At 43.2% G+C, this 12,918-nt stretch overlaps 2 long non-coding RNA genes across 2 annotated transcripts; both read left to right on the top strand.

Moving 5' to 3' along the window:
• The first annotated feature begins 1,304 nt into the window (after positions 1 to 1,304).
• LOC124707809 lies at positions 1,305 to 3,170 on the top strand. The gene is made up of 2 exons (XR_007005000.1): positions 1,305 to 1,755; positions 2,381 to 3,170. It is a non-coding gene; the product is annotated as an uncharacterized LOC124707809 (long non-coding RNA).
• A 5,644-nt stretch (positions 3,171 to 8,814) lies between these two features.
• On the top strand, positions 8,815 to 9,557 carry LOC124707810. Its single transcript, XR_007005001.1, has 2 exons — positions 8,815 to 9,147; positions 9,397 to 9,557. It is a non-coding gene; the product is annotated as an uncharacterized LOC124707810 (long non-coding RNA).
• Positions 9,558 to 12,918: the final 3,361 nt, after the last annotated feature.

Below are 12,918 nucleotides of genomic sequence, written 5' to 3'. Positions count from 1 at the left end.
GATCCGATGGATAGAGAATACCATGTTATGTTAATTATCAAGTTATTACATATGTGTTGTTTATGATCTTGCATGCTCTCCGTTACTAGTAGAGGCTCTGCCAAGTTTTTGCTTTTAACTCCAAGAGGGAGTATTTATGCTCGATAGTGGGTTCATGCCTCGCATTGACACTCGGGACAAAGGATGAGAAAGTTCTAAGGTTGTGTTGTGCTGTTGCCACTAGGGATAAAACATTGGCGCTATGTCCGAGGATGTAGTTGTTGATTACATTACGCACCATACTTAATGCAATTGTCCGTTGCTTTGCAACTTAATACCGGAGGGGTTCGGACGATAACCTCGAAGGTGGACTTTTTAGGCATAGATGCAGTTGGATGGCGGTCTATGTACTTTGTCGTAATGCCCAATTAAATCTCACTATACTTATCATGCCATGTATGTGCATTGTTATGCCCTCTCTATTTGTCAATTGCTCGACTGTAATTTGTTCACCCAACATGCTTTTATCTTATGGGAGAGACACCTCTAGTGAACTGTGGACCCCGGTCCATTCTTTTAATACTGAAATACAAATCTGCTGCAATACTTGTTTTACTGTTTTCTCTGCAAACAATCATCTTCCACACAATTCGGTTAATCCTTTGTTACTGACAGTTCCGGTGAGATTGACAACCTCACTGTTTCGTTGGGGCAAAGTACTTTGGTTGTGCTGTGCAGGTTCCACGTTGGCGCCGAAATCTCTGGTGTTGTGCCGCACTACATCGCCATCAACCTTCAACGTGCTTCTTGACTCCTACTGGTTCGATTAAACCTTGGTTTCTTACTGAGGGAAACTTGCCGCTGTGCGCATCACACCTTCCTCTTGGGGTTCCCAACGGACGTGTCAACTACACGCATCAGGAGTTCAGCCTCTGGAGGGCTGCGAGGAGAGGAGAGCGGAGAGTCATGTTGCGAGAGTAGGTGTTGAGTGCGGGTGGTGTGTGTGTGGATCGGCCAAGGGCAGATGTTCGCATCCCCCTTCGGTCTCTTGTAATTGTTGTTGCTCCCTTCTATAAAGATTTGTCACGCTTTTCGCGTGCCCGCGAAAAAGGATTTAATGAACATCAATTTTCTAAGATGTGCAGTATAGCAGTCTATATTGGTAATTCTTTTAATAGAAACTTATAGTATGATTTGGTAGAGATGGTCATTTATGCCTTAACGCAAATTTCGATTATAAAAATTCGTCCCGCTAATCTCAATTCCTGACCATCCACTGTCACATGTGATGTTCATTTTTTTTCCTCATTGTTATGACCCAAAATTTTGCTTGTTTAAATTTATCCACTTGTGTGACAAATATGATTTAAAATAAAAACAATAAGTGTGTTTGAATTAACTTGTGAGGGCAAATGACAATAAAGAACCAAAATAACATAACAACAGGGACATTTAGGTAAGATTGCCAGATATTTACTATCTCCTCGCTCGTGAGTTATCTGTTGCTTGGACCAAAATATCTCCTGTTCTTATCCGGGAGGGTGCACCGTCCAGATCCATCTTTCTATCCGTTCTTATCCGCTCTGCTTGGAAAGATTTTTGTACGAGGTTGGGAACTATAAATACCGTAGGTGCTGACCCCTAGCGACCATCCAAGCTCAGTTCCCCCGTCAGTCCCATATTATGAGGTTCTGCTACTTCTGAGTAATAAGGCAGCTAGCTTGTAGAGGCGTAGAAGGCAATCGCGTGGGAAGGATTGAGTGTTGGTGATCAGAGGTAAGAGTTAATTTTGGTCTAGCTCAACTATAGTAGTCCATGGTTCTTTCCAATCCAATTAATCTGGTTCCATGCTGAACGGTGCATCGACTCAGACTAGTCTGGGATATTCCTACGCACTAGCTTATCCTAGTTCAACTAGCTAGCTTCCAAGTATATTTTGCTCTTGTATATTGGATTAATGGGTAACAATATGAAACCTGTCCTCACAATTAATTTACGTGTTTGCTCGTCGTCGACATGGGCGGGTCGTGTTTGTCAACCCAGCGGCAATCGCCCGATGGATGTGTCGTCGGATGCGCCGTGTTATATATGAACTTGCCAAACAAACTATTGGTTGGGCAAATGAATTAATAAAATTATATAGAAGTATTTGCACGCATGATCTGATTTAATGAATAAAACTAGCTTTATATGGACATATTCTTGAAACGTGAATAGAGACATCAGAATGACTAGATCGTACATCACTATAAAACTAGTACATCTGCACATGAACCATTCGAGCATTTAAGGAGAAGTTAACTAAGATTGGTCTAGCTAACAAAATGTAAAACGATGAACATGCTAGAAATAACATCAGTATTTACCTAAAGCTTACAAATGATATATGTAATATTATTAGGTCAGGAGGAGGTGGAAGTTTAATCGCTGAGGAGACTCAAGGCAAGCTGCGTATACCAGAATCTTCTTGTGTGCTTTGTATTCCCTTGATTGATTTATTTGGTTGCGATGCTTATATGTGTATTGTTTGCTACATCTCTATATCGGTAGAGCTACTTCCTTTGCATTTTTAGCATATATTAATTGTTGTATATTGGTCAAGCAAGATAAAATATGGGATCATATATCAACAAATTGGTTGGTCATAATCATGGAAAGTGTGGTGTATCCAGCCTGAGACGGTCGATACCTGAAAGGTGTGGGATGGCAGGCCCGGATGGGAAGGCCCACACAAGTAGGGGACTCGGCGACGTGATTCTCAGAGATCGATACTATCACGAGGTGGGATTATGACAATTGATTTGCTGATACTCTGTAGAGGCTTAACTAAAACTTGAGTTTTATTTGATATATATTAAGGATGATATGGATGTTGGTGTTGCTTGGTTTATGCCAAAGGGCGTTTAGTCGCTATGAGTGTATATCGCACCCTGCTAAACTATGGGGATATAATGCACTGTAAAATCTGTATATTCTTGCTGAGTATGTTTAACATACTCACCGTCTTTTGTTTTTATCTGGTATGCGCAGATCAATTTTAGGATCAAGTGGCGACGGCTGAAAATCCATATGACGGCATATAGCGTAGAAGTGGAGCGAGATATTAATAAAAGAAAATATCACTAGTGTTGTAATAAATAAGTTGTACTTGTAATATTTGATAATGAATAAAGTGGAGACCTTGCTTGGCATTTGTCAATGATATTTCACTATTTAGCCTTGTATGCTTATGGTTCCTTCAAATCATAAGCATACGGCGGCTGTCATTCTCTTAGGCCGTGGCTTGGGGCGTGACAGTTAAAGTGGTATCAGAGCCAAGGTTTCCGCATAATATCTAAAATTAAAAATAGAAAATAATATGATAGCTAATAATCATATAGACATAATAGTATGGGTAAGAGAGCGCCGATGTTTTTATTGTCCGAGTTATCCGGCACAAGTTGTGTGCAAAATAAAGGCAGGGCCGGTCTTGAGGTTTCGAGGGCCCGGGACGAAATAAGACTCGGGACCCTTAGTTATTATTAGAATATTTTTTATTATAATAAATGTTATCAACAAGTATTTAAAATAAATTTAAACATATTTATAACCGATAATTTATAGTAATTAATTTAAATTATCAATGAATATTATTGTGATTTGATCAACACATACTTGTTTTAAGTATCAATGGCATCGCTATTTGATACCATCACGAGAGAACTCATCACCAATAACGACGAAGTTTGTTATGATGACACATGCGAAATGACGGGTTGATGTTTTTCAAATTATCTATATATCCTTCTTTGATTCGAACCCTAAAGTAATATTTATATAAAGGCAAATTTTATATCACATAACTTATGCATAGTGTGTTAAATATTTGCTCTAATATCATGTTGCCTCCTTTAAAACCGTAGTCCGCGTAGTACTGTTTCCTCTTGGCCACTCAACATCTCGCTTCTCGTTGTGGCCGAGGGTCAGTGATTGGCAGTCTTCTGTTCTTGTCCAAGAAACGGCTGAAATGTGTCATGCACCATGCCCCTAGATAAAGAATTAAATATGTATCTAGCCATGGCCTTTTGAAGTCTTGTATTTTCCAACTATTATAAAAATCGATGATGATAAAAGTAAAATACATATGACATTGAGAACCAACCTGAGGTCGGGTGGTTAGGAGGGTGGTTGTACCCCAGCCCACCAGAGTTCAAACCCCAGGTTTGACATCTGTGTGTCTCATAAAGGCGGAATATTCATTCAGTGGGAGGCGACGTTCCCGTCGACAATAGGCGCCTGTGGTGACTTCGTCAATTTCAAGATCCAATCCGCCGGCTCAGTCTTCCGAAGGTGCTCATAGGGGTAGGGTGTGCGTGTGTGCGTTCATAGGGGTGAGTGTATGCGCGTGTATATGAGCGTCTGCGTCTGTACTGTGTTTCTCAAAAAAAAAAATACATATGACATTTTTTAGTAGGAAAAGGAGCTTCGACTATGTGTTTGTGTTTCATTTTTATTTTTGAGCTGAGCGTCTTTGCATTTCCTAGATTCGTTTTTTCTTGTTGAGACAAACATTTCCTCGATTGGTAGCCCTGCAACCACGTCCAGCACATAGGGCCCCATCGCACAAAGGAAGAAGGCCCAAACTAAGAAAATAAAAAGGGCCCAAGCTCAGAATAACGATTCGTACAACACTTTTTTCTTCGTTGTTCTCCCCAACCGTACGAGAAAAGAAAGAAGGGATTTGCTACACGGCGGCGCCGCATGGAAGTCGATTGCGTGCGATGGCCCATATAATATGTCTACTTCAAGCGCAGGATGGCCCAAATGTCCTGCCCAAATGTGTCTGACCCGGGATAGTAACTCCAAATTTCGTGTGGTCCTTTCAAAACAGGTCGCTTTCTTGTGTCGGACCCGGTGGCGTGTCATCCGATTTGTTGTGTGCGCAACCAACTGCGCAAGCTCTCTTGTGAGGGCAAAAGCCACCGGAAAATTCTAACCTTTATTGAAGTCTTTCTCAAGTCTACAAGAATACTGTATGTAGTAGTACTAGTACACAAAAGAAAAGCAAATTTGAACACTCATGTCTTTATATACCATTCAGAATTTCAGATCACAAACAGTTGGTATTGTTAGTTATTGCCAGGTTAATTAAATCTGATTGCCAGGTTAATTAATCACAGCTGCCATATTATTGCCAAGTACTGTAGTAATACTATTTGAGATATTAATCACCAAGTTAATTAAGCATGATTGCCCGATTAGTTATGCCATCTTATCATATTGTCCGATTCAACTGTTAATAATTTCCCGATTAATTAAGCTGGACTACCAGGTTAATTGAACTTAATTGCCAGGTTTAATTAGTAGTACTCCAGATAAAGCCATCGTCCTCCAAAAAAGTAAGGCAAAAATGCAACAAGGGTACACTCCAGATTAAGTTCACATGCAAAAATGCACCAGCATCTCATCAGGATAAAATTAAGAGCATGGCACATCGAGATGTAGAAGAAGAGGAAAAATCCGTCACACAACGCTCCGGTCATTGGTGGGGGACGCGACCGACGCGATGTGCTCGAGCGCCGCATTGGCGACGTCGAAGCGCCCGGCGGCGTAGCTGAGGAGGAGGTGAATGAGTGGCCGCGCTCGTCGGACCAGAGCTTCCCGCGCGCCACGGCCTGCCGGCGCTCGCTCATGGATGCCTCTTCTTGCGCGCCGCGAGCTCCCGGCGCTCGTCCATGGGCGCCTCTTCTCACGCGCCGCCGCCTCCCAGCGCATGCCCATCGACGTTTGCTCTTCGCGCTTGCTGGCGGCACCCTGCCCAACATGGTCGGCGGCAGCCTCTCCGGCGCAGCGCTACGTCTCCGGCAAGGCACTGCTCTTTTGTGTTTGTTTCATCGGGGAGAGAGAGTATGTGAGCTTGTGCGGCCAGGAGGAGTTCCGTGAGGAGGATAAGGTGGACGCGTCGCACGAGAAACGTCGCTCCTTAAGGGCAGCGATGCGTTTTTTTAATCAAATCACCAAGCGCCGCACGGAAAGGTGAGCGTTGCGGCGCCTCCCGTTAGATTTTCCCAAGAAAGAAACCATCTGCTGCAATGGTGAACACATGAATTCTTCTACCACCGCCACTAGTTGGAACTTTGGGCCCCTTGGTCTCGGGGGCCCGGGGCGGCCGCCCCGCCTGCCCCCCCTCAGGGCCGGCCCTGAATAAAGGTAGAATAAATGATAGTTTCTTTTTGCATTACTGCACCGTCGACTCATATTTTGTTTTCATGACTAGTTTGTCTTTTCATTAGCATGAACTGATTGTATTGTTGATGATTAGGAATTTTCCTTAATTAATAGTAGTTTGCCTATGGTAGATGGATGGTGGGAACATGAACAATGCAAATGGTACTAGCAATAGCTACTCTGGGGATGTGGTCCGTGATGTAGATGGTCAAGACCATCTGGCCCATTTGCTTGCTGATATTATTGAAAAGCAAGAAAGAACCCAACAAAGGCAAATGCAAATAGTAGAACACATTGTGAGGAGTGATGGGAAACGTAATAGACTTGGAGATTTTCAGAAGTTGAAGCCTCCAACTTTCCTAGGTACATCTAATCCTTTGGAAGCTGAAGATTGGATTATAGCCATGGAAAAAGCCTTTGATGCAATGGGTTGTACTGACAATAAGAGAGTTTCCTTCGCAACGTACATGCTACAGTCTAGTGCATTCGAGTGGTGGGATGCTCATAGGAAGTCTTACGAGCAAGATGTTCAAATTACATGGAAGTTATTTAAGGAAGCTTTCTATGAAAAGTATTTTCCAGAAAGTGTTAAAAGGGTAAAAGAGAAGGAATTCCTTGAACTGAAACAAGGGCACAAGTCAGTTTCAGATTATGAAATTGAGTTTTCTAGACTTGCTCGATTGCCCCTGCTTTTGTTCAAACCGATAGTTCGAAGGCCCGACGGTTTGAGAGTGGATTGCGCCAACCACTTAAGCGCCGTGTTGAAGCCTTTGAGTTAAACTCATTTAGAGATGTTGTCAACAAAGTTCAACTCTTAGAAAAAGGTTACCATGAAGAGGAAGAGGAGAGTAGGCGTCAACAGAAGAAGCCCAAATTCGAAATGCAACAACCCATGGAGGATTTTCCAAAGGGCGCCAACTTTTCTGGATCCACAGGAAAAGTCTTTGATACCCAAGTGACGCCATGTCCAATTTGCAATGGAGATCACCCTCCTCACGTTTGTCTATACCGCTGGGGAAGATGCTACAAGTGCGGACAAGCTGGGCACACTCAAAATCGGTGTCCATCTCTAAAGCAAAATAGCCCTATAGCTCAAGTAGCTCCATCAAAAGAAACATTGTTGCCAGCGCCCACACAACCTTTGTATTTGACTGGACCCACTCCACCAAATAATTTATCGCGTGAAGTTCCGGCAACAAAGAAGGTTCCTAGAGGACAACCAAAGAAGGAAGACAAGAACCTTGGAGGAAATCATGCTCGATTGTATACTATAATCAAGAGTAATAAAGAGGAGCCCGATAATGAAATGTCAGGTAACATTTAAATTTTGATTTGTAATTGCACGATTTAATGTGTCTTTTTCTTCGCTAGAAAAAAAAAATTCTCAAGCAATATATCAAGGTTAGTAATAGTGCAATTGCAAAAACATAGCTTACTCCATATTTTATCCGAAATTTCGAGGACGAAATTTTTATAAGGAGGGAGGGATGTTATGACCCAAAATTTTGCTTGTTTAAATTTATCCACTTGTGTGACAAATATGATTTAAAATAAAAACAATAAGTGTGTTTGAATTAACTTGTGAGGGCAAATGACAATAAAGAACCAAAATAACATAACAACAGGGACATTTAGGTAAGATTGCCAGATATTTACTATCTCCTCGCTCGTGAGTTATCTGTTGCTTGGACCAAAATATCTCCTGTTCTTATCCGGGAGGGGTGCACCGTCCAGATCCATCTTTCTATCCGTTCTTATCCGCTCTGCTTGGAAAGATTTTTGTACGAGGTTGGGAACTATAAATACCGTAGGTGCTGACCCCTAGCGACCATCCAAGCTCAGTTCCCCCGTCAGTCCCATATTATGAGGTTCTGCTACTTCTGAGTAATAAGGCAGCTAGCTTGTAGAGGCGTAGAAGGCAATCGCGTGGGAAGGATTGAGTGTTGGTGATCAGAGGTAAGAGTTAATTTTGGTCTAGCTCAACTATAGTAGTCCATGGTTCTTTCCAATCCAATTAATCTGGTTCCATGCTGAACGGTGCATCGACTCAGACTAGTCTGGGATATTCCTACGCACTAGCTTATCCTAGTTCAACTAGCTAGCTTCCAAGTATATTTTGCTCTTGTATATTGGATTAATGGGTAACAATATGAAACCTGTCCTCCCAATTAATTTACGTGTTTGCTCGTCGTCGACATGGGCGGGTCGTGTTTGTCAACCCAGCGGCAATCGCCCGATGGATGTGTCGTCGGATGCGCCGTGTTATATATGAACTTGCCAAACAAACTATTGGTTGGGCAAATGAATTAATAAAACTATATAGAAGTATTTGCACGCATGATCTGATTTAATGAATAAAACTAGCTTTATATGGACATATTCTTGAAACGTGAATAGAGACATCAGAATGACTAGATCGTACATCACTATAAAACTAGTACATCTGCACATGAACCATTCGAGCATTTAAGGAGAAGTTAACTAAGATTGGTCTAGCTAACAAAATGTAAAACGATGAACATGCTAGAAATAACATCAGTATTTACCTAAAGCTTACAAATGATATATGTAATATTATTAGGTCAGGAGGAGGTGGAAGTTTAATCGCTGAGGAGACTCAAGGCAAGCTGCGTATACCAAAATCTTCTTGTGTGCTTTGTATTCCCTTGATTGATTTATTTGGTTGCGATGCTTATATGTGTATTGTTTGCTACATCTCTATATCGGTAGAGCTACTTCCTTTGCATTTTTAGCATATATTAATTGTTGTATATTGGTCAAGCAAGATAAAATATGGGATCATATATCAACAAATTGGTTGGTCATAATCATGGAAAGTGTGGTGTATCCAGCCTGAGACGGTCGATACCTGAAAGGTGTGGGATGGCAGGCCCGGATGGGAAGGCCCACACAAGTAGGGGACTCGGCGACGTGATTCTCAGAGATCGATACTATCACGAGGTGGGATTATGACAATTGATTTGCTGATACTCTGTAGAGGCTTAACTAAAACTTGAGTTTTATTTGATATATATTAAGGATGATATGGATGTTGGTGTTGCTTGGTTTATGCCAAAGGGCGTTTAGTCGCTATGAGTGTATATCGCACCCTGCTAAACTATGGGGATATAATGCACTGTAAAATCTGTATATTCTTGCTGAGTATGTTTAACATACTCACCGTCTTTTGTTTTTATCTGGTATGCGCAGATCAATTTTAGGATCAAGTGGCGACGGCTGAAAATCCATATGACGGCATATAGCGTAGAAGTGGAGCGAGATATTAATAAAAGAAAATATCACTAGTGTTGTAATAAATAAGTTGTACTTGTAATATTTGATAATGAATAAAGTGGAGACCTTGCTTGGCATTTGTCAATGATATTTCACAATTTAGCCTTGTATGCTTATGGTTCCTTCAAATCATAAGCATACGGCGGCTGTCATTCTCTTAGGCCGTGGCTTGGGGCGTGACACTCATAGTGTGCGAATTTCCTGTTCTTTAAATAACTATTTAGATCTACTAATAACCCTTGGCATGAAAAATTCTACAGGATATAAGAAAATCCTGAGTGCAGCCTTTTTGACGATACTATCAACTGTGTAAAAGACTTGAGAAAATACTGAGAGCAGGTTATATATGCTGCAATTATTTTCTGCCGTAGCAACACATGGGTATTTTTGCTAGTCTAGGTTAAACTACCAATCGTGCATGAAACGACCTTCAAAGAAACGTCACTGGTGGAAAAAGGGCCTTTGGTCGCGGTTCGCAACTGCCATTAGTCGCGGTTGCGCAACCGCGACCAAATAGGCGCGACTAAAGCCCCCACCCTTTAGTCGCGGTTGCTTACGAACCGCGACTAAAGGCCCATCCACGTGGGCGTCAGGCGACCGTCGGGGCGGAGGCTCTTTAGTCGCGGTTCTTATGGCCGACCGCGACTAAAGGCCGCCGCAGGTTTAGGGTTTTAGGCCCCCCCTAAACCTGCCCCCCCCCCTAAACCTGTTTTCTGTTTAATTTGTATTGTTTTATTTCTTTTGTGCTTTATTGTAATTTTGAAGGAGTTTCACATATTCTACGGTACTACATACATGCATGCATATGAATGTACAATTTCAAACAAATTTGAAATTAGAACCAAAAAAGAATTCAAGAGGAATATACAATATATATTCAATATCATCGGATGACCATATACAAGTTTGAACAAGTTTCCATACATAATTTAATGCATGTATAGTTCTACGTCCTCGTAATGGTGTTCTCCTTTAGGATCGAAGACTTCCCTCTCGAACCATCCAGACTAGTTCCTCTTGAAGTGGTCGGAAGCGAGCTTCGGACTAAGCATCATCCGGAGGTTATTCCTCCGAGCATTGGTATCACTCGGAACGCGCTCGGAGGTGTATCTCCGGATCATCTCACGAACATAGTATCCACATAGATTGGTCCCCGGTGGCTGAATATCGCTACCATTCTTAGCCTTTGACCGCATGAAATGTAGCTCTTTTTTGAATTCACCGACCTTTGTATCTGAGAACCGTCTCCAAACCCTACAAGGCAAAGAAAATTAAATGAACAAGAGAGTTATTAGTTAATTACTTGAAGCTTAATTAGGAAATGAACGAAATAGGCCGATCGATATAGAGCGCAAATGAATGAAAACAATTACTTTTGAATCATTTTTCTCATGTCGGCCCAACTCGCCGCATCCATATTCGGAGAGTCGTGGATGAGACATTCTGATTTGTCAATTTTAATTACTAGCGAGAATCCGGTGGAACACTGCGGACACGATACATGCACGATACGTCATGCATAACTCATCGATTAGCCGGCCACATACCATGCATGGAGTAAACAAAAGAGAATGTGCTCAAGACATAAACACTCACCCAAAATGGTAAGGAAATAGAATATCACTTTTGAGTTGTCTGCTTTGTAAGAAACTCATCACAGAGTCTGCCTCCACGTCGGTAGGGTGATGCTCGTAACGTATATCCATTAACGATGTGTGGGTCAATGAACCCAACATCATGGATGTTCCTTACTCTGCATTCCTTAATCTTCAATCTGCATATATAATAGCGGACACAACAATATAGTTAGGACATATATATTGTGCGGGCAATATGAACGAGATGGGGTAGAAATAAATCACTTACGAACGTAGCAACCGATGATAGATTTGTCGAGCTCGCGCTAGATTGAAAAGCTGGAACAATTCACTCGGATGAATTTGTACAGAGTACTTGTTTGAAGTGATGCTCATATCCAACTTCCGCAAAAATATATTCTTTGGCGTTTTTATTTTTTATGTAACCCTTGTACCATTTCAGCGAGACCTCTCATTTGTGGAGGTAGATCCTCTTCTGCGCGAGGCTCGACGAGAGGCCAATTCTTCACATATGTAAGTACTACCTCCTGCACCGGCGCCTCACCAAGGCCTAACGGTTCACGAAGAGTAATACCTAAGTTGGCCGCTTGTTCTCCGGCACTCGTTGCGGTCAATCCTGTCTGCTGCCGCAGCTTCTATGATTTCGGGGGCATCCGGACCGGCGGCTGTCACTATAAGCGGGGCAATCGATTGTTTACTTTGTTCCCCGAGCTGGGCAACAACTCGTTTCCCGCTTTGTGCACTTTGTAATTCCGCTTTATCGGCCTCCTCTTTCTTCTCCTTGAATATGCGTGCACTGATTCTTTAGTTCACGTGCATAGTCGTCGAGCGGATTCTTTGCGGCTTGGGACGGTGTGTTCAAAAATGACTTAGCCCACTTCTTTTGCTCATCAGAAAATACTGGCTTGGGCTCGGGCTCTCTTTTCTTCTTGCAGCTCGCCTTCCATTTCTCTAAATCAGCAGCCGCGCCCGTCTCGACTTCCTCGGCACTACATTCCCAAGGCCTCGTGGGGAGAGGCTTCAGTGATGGCTCCGGTACCTTTGTTTTCTTAGGTACGTAAGGGTCCGGGTTAATAATCCAGGACTCGCCGCTACGCTTCTTCGCCGGAGGTGGATTGGGGGCGGCGTGCGCTACCCGCCCGGGGTGGACTAGGGGCGGCGGCTGCTTACCCACCGGAGGTGAATTGGGGGCGACGTCGGCCCTCGTGAAGGAGGTGTAGGTGAAGCACCACCACCACCACCGCCACCGCCGCCACCACCACCACCGTAGGGGGTGGACTTGTTGGCGCCTCGCCCGGAAACTTGATAAACTTCTTACGCCATAGAATGAGCTGGCGCTTGACATCTCCAAGTCTTGTCGCCCCTTCGGGTGTAGCAATGTCAATGTCCGGGTCCTCAAACCCTTGGACTATGTCCTCCACCGTGACACGAGCATAGCCATCTTGAATGGGGTTGTTGTGGTGGAGTGCTCCAGTGGTAAAGCACTGCCGATGGCTACCTTCATGGACATGTTCCCGATAGGATAATACGGATGACATGCTTTCATCTCCTTTATATCGTCCACGGGGTAGCGAGGAGGCTCCGGTGCAGTAATTTCGACCACCAGAGGCTCCGGTGCAGTAATTTCGATCGTCGGTGCACCAGCCGATGGGGCCTCCGTGGAAGCCACGCTGCTGGCCGGTTCCGAGATCCAATGGATGATCTTCATGCTGCGCCCGAGCTGCATCTCTTTCGGCTACTAGTACACTCACGGTTTTCTTCATGACATCCATTTCCGATGCCAACCGCGCCACAACATCTGCTTCCCGATCCATCTTTCTCTTACGGCTTACGTAACCGT

The sequence above is a fragment of the Lolium rigidum genome, chromosome 4 (genome assembly GCF_022539505.1).
Source record: "Lolium rigidum isolate FL_2022 chromosome 4, APGP_CSIRO_Lrig_0.1, whole genome shotgun sequence".
In the NCBI taxonomy this organism is placed as follows: Eukaryota; Viridiplantae; Streptophyta; class Magnoliopsida; order Poales; family Poaceae; genus Lolium; species Lolium rigidum.
Note: the sequence above shows the minus strand (reverse complement) of the source record. Positions and strands in the feature narration are given on the sequence as shown.